We start from the raw sequence: 13,591 nt of genomic DNA on the forward strand, positions 1-13,591 counted from the left end.
CCTTGGGATCATGACCTGAGTTGAAGGCAGACACTTAATGGAACTGAGCCACCCAGGCGCCCCTGAATTGTACTTTAAAAAAAAGAAAAGAGATTTATTTACTTATTTTCTAGAGAGAGAGAGAACATAGGCAAGTTGGGGGAGGGGCAGTGGGAGCGAGAGAGTGAGAGTGAGAGCAAGAGAGAGAGAGAGAATCTCAAGCAGACTTCCCACTGAGCATAGAGCAGGATGCAGGGCTTGATCCCATGACTCTGAGATCATGATCTGAGCTGAATTTGAGAGTCAGACACTTAACTGACTGAGCCACCCAGGCACCCCTATGGATTGTACTTTTATGTCATTTCTGAGAAGTCTTTGCCTAACCCAAGGTCACAAAGATTTTCTCTTATGTTTTCTTCTAGAAATGTTATAGGTTTTACATTTAGGTCTATGATCCATTTTGAGTTAATTTTTATATAAGGTATGAGGGATATATTGTTTTTTTTTTTTTTTTTAATGTGGACACCTAATTGTTCTAGCACCATTTATTGAAAAGACTATCCTTTCTCCATTGAATTGCCTTTGCACTTTTGTCAAAAATCGATGAGCTTATATGGGTGGGACTATTTCTGGGATCACTATTGTGTTCCATTTATCTATGTGTCAGTGCTAGTTTTGCTAATACCATACTGTCTAATTGCACATTTTAAATGAAATTCCTAGAGGTGAATTCTTTTGGAATGATTATGTGTCCATTAAGTGTCCTGGCATGCTGAACACATCCAAGATTGTGAGATATTTTAAATCCCAAACGTACATTTTGGTGGAAATCTTGTAACAAAGTTGGAGGGTGGCAGAGTTGATGACTCATACGTGTGAGGGTGCTGAGAGAACACTGAAACACCCATGACTTCAAGCAGATCCCATAGTTTCTCTAGGTCACAATTAAAAAGAACAAAGCAGGGTGCCTGGGTGGCTTAGTCAGTTGGGTGTCTGCTTTCAGCTCGCGTTGGGATCCCAGAGTCTTGGGATCAAGCCTGACATTGGCCTCCCTACTCAGCGGGGAGCCTGCTTCTCCTTCTCCTCCCTGATCATTCTCTCTCTCAAATAAATAAATAAATCTTTAAAAAAATAAAATTAAAAAAAGAACAAAGGAATGAAACTAAGTTCACTCAACAAACATTTATGGAGCAGTGTTCTAGGTATTGGTTATACAGAAATACAAACCATACATCTGAACATCTGACACCATAGGATTTACTTTCTAACTAGGATAGAGTCAGTAAACAAAAAAGGTAAGCAACATTATTTCAGGTTGTCGTAAGTGCTAGTAATAAATAGAAATAGGTGCTGGAATAAAAGTTGATGTCGAGGGGATTACCTCGGCTAGCATCATCAATGGAGGGTCACTTTGAGGAGGTAACATTTGAGCTGAGACCTGAATGATGAGAAGTTATGGTGAAGATCTGGGATAAAGAATATTCTACATAGAGGGCCCTGAGGCCTGTCTGATCCTGACAGGGGGAAGGCCAAAGCTGAAGATGCAAAGGTGCGAGTGTGTGTAGGGAGATGGGTAAGAAGACGAGGCAAGGAGAGGTAAGGGACCTTTACAATCAAGAGTCCACTGTGCCTCCTCCTCATCTCCCACTGGTCTGTCCCTCACACTCCACTTTCCAGGCATTCTGAACTCTTCTGTTCTCCAAACAAGCTGTTCTTTTGTTGACATTTGCATAGTCTGTCCCCTCAAGCCAGCATGTGTGGCTGTAACCATTCTCTCCTTCCTTTGAGTAATAAGATTTCCCTGAGTTTTAGCCGGGCTTATGGATAGAGCCTCCTACCTGCCCTGCACTACTTGCTTATCTCTGTTCTCTTACATGACAGAAAAAGAAACTTCTGTCTTATTTGCTATGCTGTATGTTGGCTTAGAGCACCTTTGCTTCTACTCTTACTTCTCCTCATCTTCTTGGTGAACTCTTATTTATCCTTCAAGACCGGGCCGTAAATACTGCTTTTCGCATTCTCTCCAGGGAAAGTTAATTGTTTCCTCCTCTGTGGCCTCACAGTACCCTGCATGTGCAGCTATCATAGTATTCTACTCAGTCAATGAGCACTGACTAGGAGCCTGATAGAAGGCATGCACTGTGGTAAATAGGAGTTTGTGGTCTGGAGAGAAAAACAGACACGTGATGGAGTAATTGCAAAGTAGTGATAGTACACTCTCTGTGAGGAGTGAGTTGTAGGGGAGCACAGACATCCCTCATTCTTCCTTCCTCCTCAACTCCCACATCCAATTCTAATGAGACATCAGGGAGAGTAAGGCTGAATGATTCAGATCTGAGGAAACTACCATAAGGGGAAGGAGAGAGAGAGGAAGGCAGGTGGCATGGGCACAGCAGTTGTAAGTCACACCAGCCTCAAGAGGGCAGATTCTAGCCCTGCCAGCAAAGGTGGGACCGGCCAGGACAGAATGCGTCGTCTGGAGGCTGGAATGGGTTGCTGCTTGTGGCCGCTATGGGAGATGTGTAAACTCCTGGGAGCTGGCAGCTCCTGGAGTCATCTGCCACCAAAGCTGTAAATATGGTGGCAAGATGACCAGCCTTTGAACTTATTCTTGAGGACTCAAGAGGCCCTGGAGAGACTCTCAGAAATAGCTGAGAGACACTTTGAGGTGGGGTTAATTACTATAAGTCGGCAAATGGGTGCTCATGCTAGAATAACTTGATATAAAAAGTTTATGAAATAACATAATCCCATTTCATACAGGCAAATGAGCCTAAGGACATGTGGGTTATGTTTTGGGGGTTCTGTCTGGGATTTCTTTCCTCTTTCTTTCTTTCTTTCTTTCTTTCTTTCTTTCTTAAGATTTTATTTATTTATTTGACAGAGAGATAGGCAGCCAGCGAGAGAAGGAACACAAGCAGGGGGAGTGGGAGAGGAAGAAGCAGGCTCCCAGCGGAGGAGCCTGATGTGGGACTCGATCCCAGGACTCTGGGATCACGCCCTGGGCTGAAGGCAGACGCTTAACGACTGAGCCACCCCGGCGCCCCTCTGTCTGGGATTTCTACATGCTATCTGTATATGTGTATCTTTATATCTTACTGAAGTTTATATCTGTACCAATGACTCATCACTACTACTAGAAATAAAGCCAACTAAAATGTTTAGGACAGTGACCAAGATAACATTTGAAAATTGCACACGGAGGTAGATAATAGACTTCTAGAAGCCTCTATGAATTGTGAGATTCGAAGGAACTGTGAAAAACCTGAAACTGAAGAAGCCATGCAAACTTCTGTTAGGTCCTTGAGCAGATAAAGAGGGCCCGTGGAGGTCTTTAGGAGGGATAAGAATACAGCCCTACTCAAGTTTGCTAAAGATGGTAACTAGCCTGCAGTCTCAGGGAAACCACAGGGAACAGAGTTTCAGTCTTGGATATGGTTAGAAGTTCTCCTGTGTGAAAAGAGCCCTAGCTGCCACCAGAATTATTGGCTTAGTGACTGGAGACAGGTGAAAGGAAAGGCCATTCAGTTGATACAGAGATTTATGAGGATCCAAAAGTTGGGAGTGTTTTTGAGGAAGGCCACTCCTGGCGTGAGATAAGTGTGTTCTTGGTTGGGCACTCTTCTGAGTTGCTGTGAGTGGTGGATACCAGATGTGGAGAAGTGATAGCAGAACTTCTGAGTGACAAGGGAAGTTCTCAAGGCTACCAAGGCTTCAGGGTCAGTTGGCTGAGTATTGAATGTTCTGACCAAATTAGCAGTTTGGAGGGTTTAATATCTATCTACCTAACTATTTATTTGAGAGGGAGAGGGAGATAGAGAGAAAGAGAGAGGAGAAGGAGAGGGAGAGAGAGAATCTTAAGTAGGCTCCATGCCCAGCATGGAGTCCAACGCGGGGCTCAACAAAGGGCTGGATGTAGGGCTTGACGTGGGGCTTGATCTCACAACCCTGAGATCATGACCAGAGCCGAAATCAAGAGTCAGACCTACTGAGCCACGCAGGCGCCCCTGGAGGAGTTATAACCACAGATTTGCTCAGATTTTTTCCCATCTGCTCTATCAAAGTGTGTGAGAAAAGATACCTGCCTTTGATTTGGGGCTAAAGACGCTTTTACAGAAGGCAGAGGAAATAGGAGCCGAAGATTCAAACCGTATGAATCAGGTCCCCCATGTAACAGTCAAGGACTAGGGTTGTCCCAGTGTGAGGCTTTAGGGAAATTTTCAGCTGCCAGACCCAGAATGGTCTTTTAGATTGTGCCAACTGTTGAAAGTAACATGCGAAAAGGAGGAAGGGAGGCAGCTCAAGTCTTAGAGTAAAGGAAACTCAGTCATCCGAGGTGATTGTAGATATCCAGCAAAGACTCCAATGACTACTGTACCTGAGGACTAAATGGGACAGACGAAAGCACTAATGATGGCCTATAGATTTAGGGAAAGGAGATAGACACTTCTGAGCCTCTAAAAGGCAGAACACTGGAGGAAGTTGGGGGTCAGGGGACTCCTGGCCAAGAAGAAATCCTGTCTATAGCATCCCTAAAGCTAAAGAACATCAGGATAAGAGGAAGTGAAGATGGGCCTGGAGTTCGAGCTATTTTCAACCCTCACAAGAGAGGCCCTGGCCAGGCCTCCCGGAAGATCCCGTCTTTGTCTTATGGAGGCAGAATCCTAGGAAGAGGTATAGCCAAGAAAGGCGTTAATTCCTAAATGCTGCTTAATGATGAATTCACAAGTAGCAAGCACCCAAGCCACTTCCCCATGATGGAAATCGAGTGGGCCAGATGCGGTTTTCGTACTGATTGTGAGGCTACAGTTCTTGTGGAGATGAGGGAAGAGGTGAAAAATTTGTAGTCATGTGTTGGACCCTGGTAGTGTTCAGGAGAGGTAGGTATATTGGCAGGGATCAAGTGTAGACTATTTAGAGTTATGTACCAGAAGTATGCAGGGACAGAGCACCTGGACTTATCCTCATCCAGAAGTGGAAGCCACAGGAAAATTAAGGTAAGGAAGAGTTAAAAATCCCCACCCTCTCTGTTTCCACTCTGGGTCTTCTACCTTAAAGTTTTACTTTGGAGGATTCCCCAAATTCAAAAGTGCAAATAGAAGGTGTCATGGAAGAACCAAAACCAGGAACAGTTTTCTTTAAGAATGAGAAGTGACTGGGCTTAAGATAAGCAACGTAAGCTTGAAGCTGGAAACCCAGGCCCTTTAGAAAACAGTGCAGGAAGTCTATGTTGTCTGAGATGGATGATTTTTTAGATCGCTTTGAAGACCTACTGAGTAACTGCACCGTCTCTGGGTTTCATATCCCATAGATTCCCTTTTGTAATAGAGAAGAAAAAAAATCAGGTTGGATCTGGGTTTGTGTGGATTTCCTGGCTCTGAATAGACCGAAATAGTCCAGCACACTGTGTTCCTTATACAGGATAGCTTAACCACTTCCTATGGAGTCGGTTGTTCCCAGCATTGGATGTCAGAGCAGGTACTGTAAAGTGCCCAGACTGCAGAGGACATAAACAGGGTGGATTTTATCTGTCTTATGTAGATCTATCAATATGAAGGGTTGGGGGTTTCAGGACCCTTGTTACTGTTCAGAAGTTACTGGACAAAGTGATTGGTCATGTGAATTTATCTGGAAGTGTTTTATTTATTCATTTATATATAGTATTATATATAGTATTTATACACACACACACACACACATATATGTAAATTCTCCAAAACCTTGGAAAAGCACAAACAGTGGCTCTTCAAAAGTAGTGAAAGTGGTTTTTTTTTTTTGTCCGCCCAGATTGCTTCTGAGAAACCGCCCCTCCCAAATTCTCAATCTATGTAGCTTGGGTGCAGCTGACCCCATACCCTGCTTCCACGGATGCCACATGACCTAGGCCTGTCCAGTTAGAACATTCCATCTCACTGGACTCAGTGACTGGTTCAGGGGTGAGCATGTGACCCAAGCTAAGCCAATGAGACTCAACCCCCAGAATTTTTCTGCAATTATGTGGAAAAACTTGCACGCTGCCGGATGGAGTTGCTAAGCAGGTGGAATGTAGCCTGCAGCTGCTGGAGACTATCCTTGTCAACACCTGGTGAAACATCAGAGGGAAGGAGAAACTGAGAATGAATCTGGTTCCTGCTAACGCTGTTTGAGCACCTCTACTTAGCTGTGTGTCAAGTAAGACCACTCTTTTATTTGGCTTAAGTTCGTTTTCTGTCATTTATAACTAAAAAAAGTCACCCTAATACAATGGTGATACTAGACCATGTGGGAGATTTTACAACTCGAGTAATTTTATTTGATCTCAGTAAAAGGTGATGACATGTCATATCACACAGGGGGTAAACACAGGCCACGAGAAGATACCATTGTTAATAACTAGCCCCACCCTATCAAATATGGAAAACCAGAAATCATAATGTTTATGTTTATGAAAAACTTTTCCAGGATTACATTGGCAACATTTTTTGTTTTCTAACTTGGCATTATCAAGACAGACCCAGAGCACCAATTCAGAAGTTAGCTTAAAATCCAGAAGGAAGTCAATTCCCTCACTCCCTTGACCCCTTTCTGGAGTTCATGGCCTAGGTAACCTGATGAGCTACTTAGTTCAGGCTTGTCCTAGCAATTGTTCACCTGCTCTGATAGCAATTTTGAGGGCATCAGAGTAGGTACTATGTTAGAAAAATGAAGAAGAGGGAAAGTTTATAGTTTTTGTTAACTTCGTTTCCAGGGGTGCCAAATTACTTTGTCCAATAGTGAGGTACAACACTATTAAAAAAAAAAAAAGAGTTCCTGGATCAAAAGAGAGAAATCACGGGTAAGTTCTGAGACAGCTGTGTCAGGTACTGGACTACACCTCACGTGCTCGTGTTTCCCAGTGTTAGGCTAGTTGCTTCTCGTAACTGGCTACTATAGGTCTGTGAGCACGCTGGTGATTTTTCTTCACTAGCTATGCTCATAGGCCTCTGAGAGTCAGGCTCTGACACGTCTAGTAGGAAGCCTTAGATACCATGCTTATGGTGGCATTTGACTGTGTGGTCCAGGGCAAATCATTAATACCCTAACTGTGACTGTAGAGTTGGGAAAAGGAGTGATTGGCAGGACCCAGGCCAAGTGCATGTGTATGGGGGTTGTCCCCAAAGAAAATGCTCTAAGCTTCCCAAGGGAGAGGACCAGAGCATCCTCCAAAGGGGATGACTTCAAGTCCTGACTAATGGGGTTATACAGAACATTTGACATTTTTGGCTGCCTAGCATTTGAACACCCTTCGCATTTGGGAGGACTCCCAAATCAGATGGGAGGCAAGGCCCATAAACTCGAATATGATGTTGAGTGTGGTGCTAGAAGATGCGAGAATGAAATAAAATGCTGTTTTAGGATTTGGGGCTGCCCATTAAACTCAAAATAGCTAATTGGAGGTAAATGTTTTAGCCTGAAAGAGGGAGAGGAAAGTCACAGTGATTGATCAAAACAATTTACCACTGCAGGGAGAACCTGTGAAAAAACCTGCTTGCCTGTTTCTGGCCCACACCGTAAGCATTACGGTTCTTGAAGGAAGCCCTGTCAGGTACCACTACGGGCCCTTTGGGGAAAGAGTGAGAAAATTGGACAGTAGTTCAGAGGCTAAAGGTAGTGGCCTTAGTTAGGATTCTTGGGTTGCAAGTAACAGTATCTAGTTGGAGCCTGCTTAAACAAACAAGGAATTCATACAAGCAGCCCCTATTAGACTTGGGAAAAAGGGGCCCCGGGCAGGAAAAAGGGCTCTGAGCCCACCTCTCCTCAGAGGATGAAAAACCGGTGGAGTCAAGGAATCTCATCCATCCAGAGCCCTCTGGCTTCCCTCTTCTCAATCATGCTCTTGGAATTCTGTGCCCAAATGACCCCAAGGATCTTGTTTCCAAAACCTGTTTTGGGCCTTCTTCCATGGATCTGTTCTCTTAAGGACAGAAAGGAATGTCAGTGTCGGTACCTTTAGACCAAAGGGGTGGTCAAGGGATAGGTCTTCGTGGATGGATGGAAGAGGCTTGGACAAATGCACAAAGACCTTCTTCACACTGCAGGATGAAAACGGGTAGGAAGAGATGGGAGTCCACTCTCCCCCCAACCACCATGTTCAGTCAGAACTCTAAGGACCCATGAATTCTGAATTTGAACCTAGTCTTCTACGTTTATGTGAAGATATATTTGTCAAGATAAGAGGATTTTATATATATATATATATATTTTTTTTTAATTTTAAGATTTTATTTATTTATTTGATAGAGAGAGGGAGAGAGACCGAGAGCACAAGCAAGGGGAGCAGCAGAGGGAGAAGCAGACTCCCTGCTGAGCAGGGAGTCCAATGCGGGACTCGATCCCGGATCATGACCTGAGCCGAAGGCAGGCTCTCAACCAACTGAACCACCCAGGTGCCCCTGTATATATCATTTTTGGAGGCCACTATTCTACTCACTACAGTGGTATTAGATGGTAATCATTTTCCCCAAAGTCTATGCTTGGAAAAGAAAAAGGGGGTGGGGGAAAGTCAGAGAGAGTCATCTATTAGAATTGAGATTTCAAAGAGGGAGCAGTCCATGGGTATAGTATTGTCTAGTTCTTGTTTGCAGAGTTCTGGAAGAACTCAGGAGAAACATCAACCACAGGTCCTATGTCAGGGTAGGATAATGGGCTGGCTTTCTCCATTGTCCTGAAAAAAGAAAAGGGACACATTTGAGTTGTGGTTAGGGAACACAAGCCAGCAGTCAATGCTGCAGGAACAGAATCAATGAGGAGTGTGAGGTTGAGATTCAGCAGTCCAGGAGGTCAGGAAGAGGCTAGGAAACAGAGTAAACTTGTTCGAAAGGAAACCTGATGGAAAGGGTGAATAAAGGGTGCTATATTGCCCTGATCTTAAGGCATCAGGGAGTCATCAGTTTGAAAGCACAGGGGTCAGAAACTGTTATTGCTTGTTCACATGAGTCTGCCTTACTAGGTGGTGGGCTCATCAAGGAATACTGTTTTACTGAGCACTCAGCACAAGGTCTAGCACGTGGAAGGGGCTCAGGTTGAACTGGACTGGAAAGGATTGTCATTTTGAACTGTTCTTCCCTTCTACTTTTAACATTTGATAAATCTACTTTAAGTGCAACTATCATATTACATATTTGATATATGCGATGACTAATTAATTTTTTTGTTTGCAATATGAAAAGATGTTGCTTTTGAATATATATTCCCAGCACCTTGGGTGCCTTTACTTAGCTCTAAATTACATCATTTAGAATTTCACACATTGGTACTAAGAAGGGAGAAACAGGATCCAAAAGGAATAATAGTGATCTTCACTGAGTGCCTCCTTTGCAAGAAGCATAAGATGAGAACACAAGGTAGTCCCCACTCTTGAATCAAAACAACATCACTGTGAGTGTATCATTTTTCAAATTCTCAGAGCTGAAGATATAAATGACCAGGGCTTTCACGTTCTATACTTGTACTTTTCTTATTCAAATGGTGATCCTTAAAGCCCCAGAGGTTGCATCATCTCCGCAGATTTCAAGGATGAAGTCCCTGCAGATGTGTCGGGGGAGGGTGCAGGAGGCCTTGTTTTAACATATTTATTTTATAAAATATTTCTAAAGGATGCTTGCGATTTTATTGTTCATAGAAGTAGGGACAATGCTATTGTTTTTTTTTTTTTTTAAGATTTTATTTATTTATTTGACAGAGATAGAAACAGCCAGCAAGAGAGAGGGAACACAAGCAGGGGGAGTGGGAGAGGAAGAAGCAGGCTTCCAGTGGAGGAGCCTGATGTGGGGCTCGATCCCATAACGCCGGGATCACGCCCTGAGCCGAAGGCAGACGCTTAACTGCTGTGCCACCCAGGCGCCCCTGTTTTTTTTTTTTTTAACTTTAAACCAAAATGTCCAAAACAGGAAATGCACTTATTTTGCCCTGTAACAACGAAACATGTAAGACAGTTTCAGATTTGAGACCTGTGGAATTAGAGGGTAATCATTGTACATTCCAGAACGGAGGCACGAACTGCAAATTGTTCCAAACTATTGAAATAATGACCACAGGAAGTGAGCATACTTTAAAACCCTATATGGTGTTACATTTCAGAAATAAGCTGGGCTGGAAAATGAAACCAGTTTCTCTTCTTGCGGCTGAGTTTTCCTGAATTTCCTACAAGCGGCTTGGAATTTTGCAAACAATTTACAGCTGATAAAATAGAAGGACAGCAGAACTCAGTGTCTGTGATGAAGACGCTAGAGGCAGCCAGCAGAATAGAAGGGTCACTGCCTGTCCCTTGCATTTCTATAAGCAAAAACTACAATTTTTTAATTTTCTTTTTGTCTTCTTAAATAAGCAGGAATCAGCTGAAGACCTACAGAAAGGATTATCAGGGTAACCTGAACTTAGGCTGCTGCAGAAACTTTTTAGAGTTTAGTTTCTTCTTACAACTTTTATTTGCTCAAAGAACGTTCATAGGCTACCCACTGTGTGCCAGGCCTGATGCTGGGCACTAATGATTCAAGAACATGGTCTCCACCCATGAGGAAATCCCTCATCATGAGGAAGAGATAGACCTGGAAACAGACACTTTGAACATAGTGTACCAAGGGCTGTGCAGGTGGCTGCATGAGCAGAGTCTGAGAGATCAGATGCATATAAGTGGGAGTTTGCCTCTTAACAGTGGAGTGTGTTTTGTGAGGAGAAATTTCTACTGTTTTGAGGACTGCAGTACTTCAGTATGACTAGTCTTAGGAGTGACAGGAAAAAACTGGGTGAGAAGAGATGAAAGAGGTAGGCAGGGGCTAGATCATCAAAGCCTTGAATGCCAGGCTGAGACTTAAAATTTAGCCTGAAGGCAGAAGGAATTAAGGCAGCGGTGTGGGTATGCAAGGGAGTAATATGATCACATTTTTTATTTAGTGCCGTCATTCTGTGTAGAGTATGCACTGTAGGAGGCAAGGCAGGGAGATTATAAGGCGGTTGTTGCAGAGTCTGATTAAAGATGATGAGGGACTCTTTGGTGACCTGAATTTTTGGGTCAGCTTTCAGTGAAAATTTTTCAAGCCTGGAGCTCATCATACAGATTTGGGAAACAGAAATAAACAGACCATATGTTTAAATCAGACGTATGTAGGTTTGGCAGCCCAAACGTCATCTCCTTTAGGAAGCCTTTACTCACCTGCAGGTGGGCAGAGATCATCCCTGTTCACTTGGTCAATTTCTCTATTATAGTGCTTACATGCCTATAATTATTTATTCCTTTTTTGGCCCCTCTGTGGGCTCCAGACTCAATGTTAGGCACTCTGTTTTATTCATTTTTGTATCCCCAGTGTTTGGAAGCGTCAATAAACCTTCGCTAAGTGAATGAAGGGGAGAGGGAAGCTGGGGAGAAGGTACTGAACCGGCTGTCAAGACCTAGGGCCCTAATGCTGGCTCCGCTACTAAGTGGCTGAGTGACTTTGAACAAGTCCCCTCACTGCTCTGGGTCTCAATTTCCTCATCTGTAAAATGAGAATAAAAACACAACCCTCCTCCAGGGTTATGGAGATTAAATGAGGTAACAGAGCTCACCAGCTGCCTGCCCTGTTTGTGCCCTGCCCTTGTCAAACAGCCTAGACTATTGTTCCTGTCGCTTGGATCTCATTTGCTCTCTCTCTCCTGGTGAGAGCTGAGCTGAAAGCTGTTGCCTTGATGGAGGGGAAGTTTGCAGCGGCTGCATATATTCCATCCAGGTGGGCCCCTGTGTTGCTGGAAGGGCAGACAACAAAAAGAGGGGAGTATGTTACGCTAGAGAGAGAGACACCTGCTTTTTTGTGACCCCCCCAAAGCTGCAGGAGGACCCAAAGTGGGGTGAGTGAGGCAGAGAAGATCAATATCATGTGCTGAGGGGTCTGAGGAAGCCCTCAGACGGTGCCCCCTAAACCCAGGAGTTTAGCAGCATCTGGAGGAACGCCACTTCTATGAAAACCACTCATTCATTCAATATTTACAATTTTTCAGTGCCTTGGGCTGATATCATTAACACTATCGTAGTAGTTTCTTTTTTCTTTCCTTTTTAAAAAAAGTTTTTATTTAAATTCCAGGTGGTTAACATACAATATAGTATCAATTTCAGGTGTACAATTTAGTGATTCAACACTTACATACAACACCTGGTGCTCATCACAAGCAATGCACTCCTTCATCCCCATCACATAGTTTTTCGAGTTTTAAGAAAGATGTGCAGGAGAGGGGAAAAAATTGCAAATGCCAAGTAAAAGGAATACCATTCTGAAAAAATGTAAAATCATGATTTGAGACACTATCTCAAGAGATGACTATCAATTCCCCGGTGAGAGGCCTTTCTGGAAGATCCACTAGCATTGGTCTTTTTACTTTTTACAAAAATAAAGGAAAACTTTTCCATCAAAACTTGATAGATGCCCAACTTACAAGGCATATGGCTGAGGAGGTCCTCAGATCTGCAACTGATGATTTGTAGAGTTTTCTTGGAATACCATTTACTGAGTTTATTTAGCTGCTGGACTTGGCCTTATCATAAGATATTTGGTCAAGAAAAATGATGAGAAAGGGGGAAAAAAAAGAAGAGGGGGATTGAGGCCAGTAATCCTTCCCCAAAGGCTAAAGTCAGTCCTGGCATTAAAGCTAGTGACCTTAAAAAAATAAAAGTGTGTTTCCATTTTGCAAGGCTTTTAAAAAATATTGTGTGCTCAGATGGCACCTTTAATCACGAAGAACTTTTGGCTGAGTTCCAGGCTGATTCTGCTGGCATGGAGAGCTCTGAGATCATACCCTATATTCAGTGCACAGGAGAAATATTTCATCCATCTCTGAAATAAAGAGGGGGAAATGGAGCATATTTGAACAGTTTGACAGCAAGACCATACCAGGGTGAAAAGTGAAGGACATCCTATTCATTTGGAGTTACAGAAGGTACTATTAATTCTAGGTATTTAACTGGCATTTTTTTTATTCTCAGTGTTTCACAATAAGCTAAGAAGCTTGCATAAATCTGAAGGCAATCTCCTATTTCACAGACACATAAATGAAGGCAGACAGATTTTTTCGATTTACCTAAGACTACTTTAAATTAAAAAAAAGAGGGGCACCTGGGTGGCTCGGTTGGGTTAGGCGCATCTGACTCTTGATTTCTGCTCAGGTCATGATCCAGCCCTGAGTTGGACTCTGCGCTTAGTGGGGACTCTGCTTGGGATTCTCTCTCTCTCTCTGCCTGCACCCCCACCTCAGATAGATAGATAGATACTTTTTAAAGGTTTTATTTATTTATTATTTATTTGACTCAGAGAGAGCACAGGCAAGGGGAGCAGCAGAGGGAGAGAGAGAAGCAGGCTCTCAACTGAGCAGGGAGCCCAAGGTGGGGCTGGATCGCAGAACCCCAGGATCATGACTTGACCCGAAGACAGACATGTAACCGACTAAGCCACCCAGGTGCCCCTGAATAAATATTTTTTAAAAATTAAAAAGAGAAAGGAGAGAGACAAAGGGGGAAAAAAATCCCAAAGTAGCAGGTTGTGACCCAGGAGTTTGAGCTCTTAGAGCTGAATTTAATCCACACCCAGGCCAAATATAATTCTCCAGGATGGAAATGGTCCAGGACACC

At 43.4% G+C, this 13,591-nt stretch overlaps 1 protein-coding gene across 2 annotated transcripts in view; it reads left to right on the forward strand.

Moving 5' to 3' along the window:
• PIK3R3 (phosphoinositide-3-kinase regulatory subunit 3) overlaps window positions 1-13,591 on the forward strand; it is a 155,995-nt gene that overhangs the window by 14,108 nt on the left and 128,296 nt on the right. The window lies entirely within an intron of this gene.

The sequence above is a fragment of the Ursus arctos genome, unplaced genomic scaffold (assembly GCF_023065955.2).
Source record: "Ursus arctos isolate Adak ecotype North America unplaced genomic scaffold, UrsArc2.0 scaffold_12, whole genome shotgun sequence".
In the NCBI taxonomy this organism is placed as follows: Eukaryota; Metazoa; Chordata; class Mammalia; order Carnivora; family Ursidae; genus Ursus; species Ursus arctos.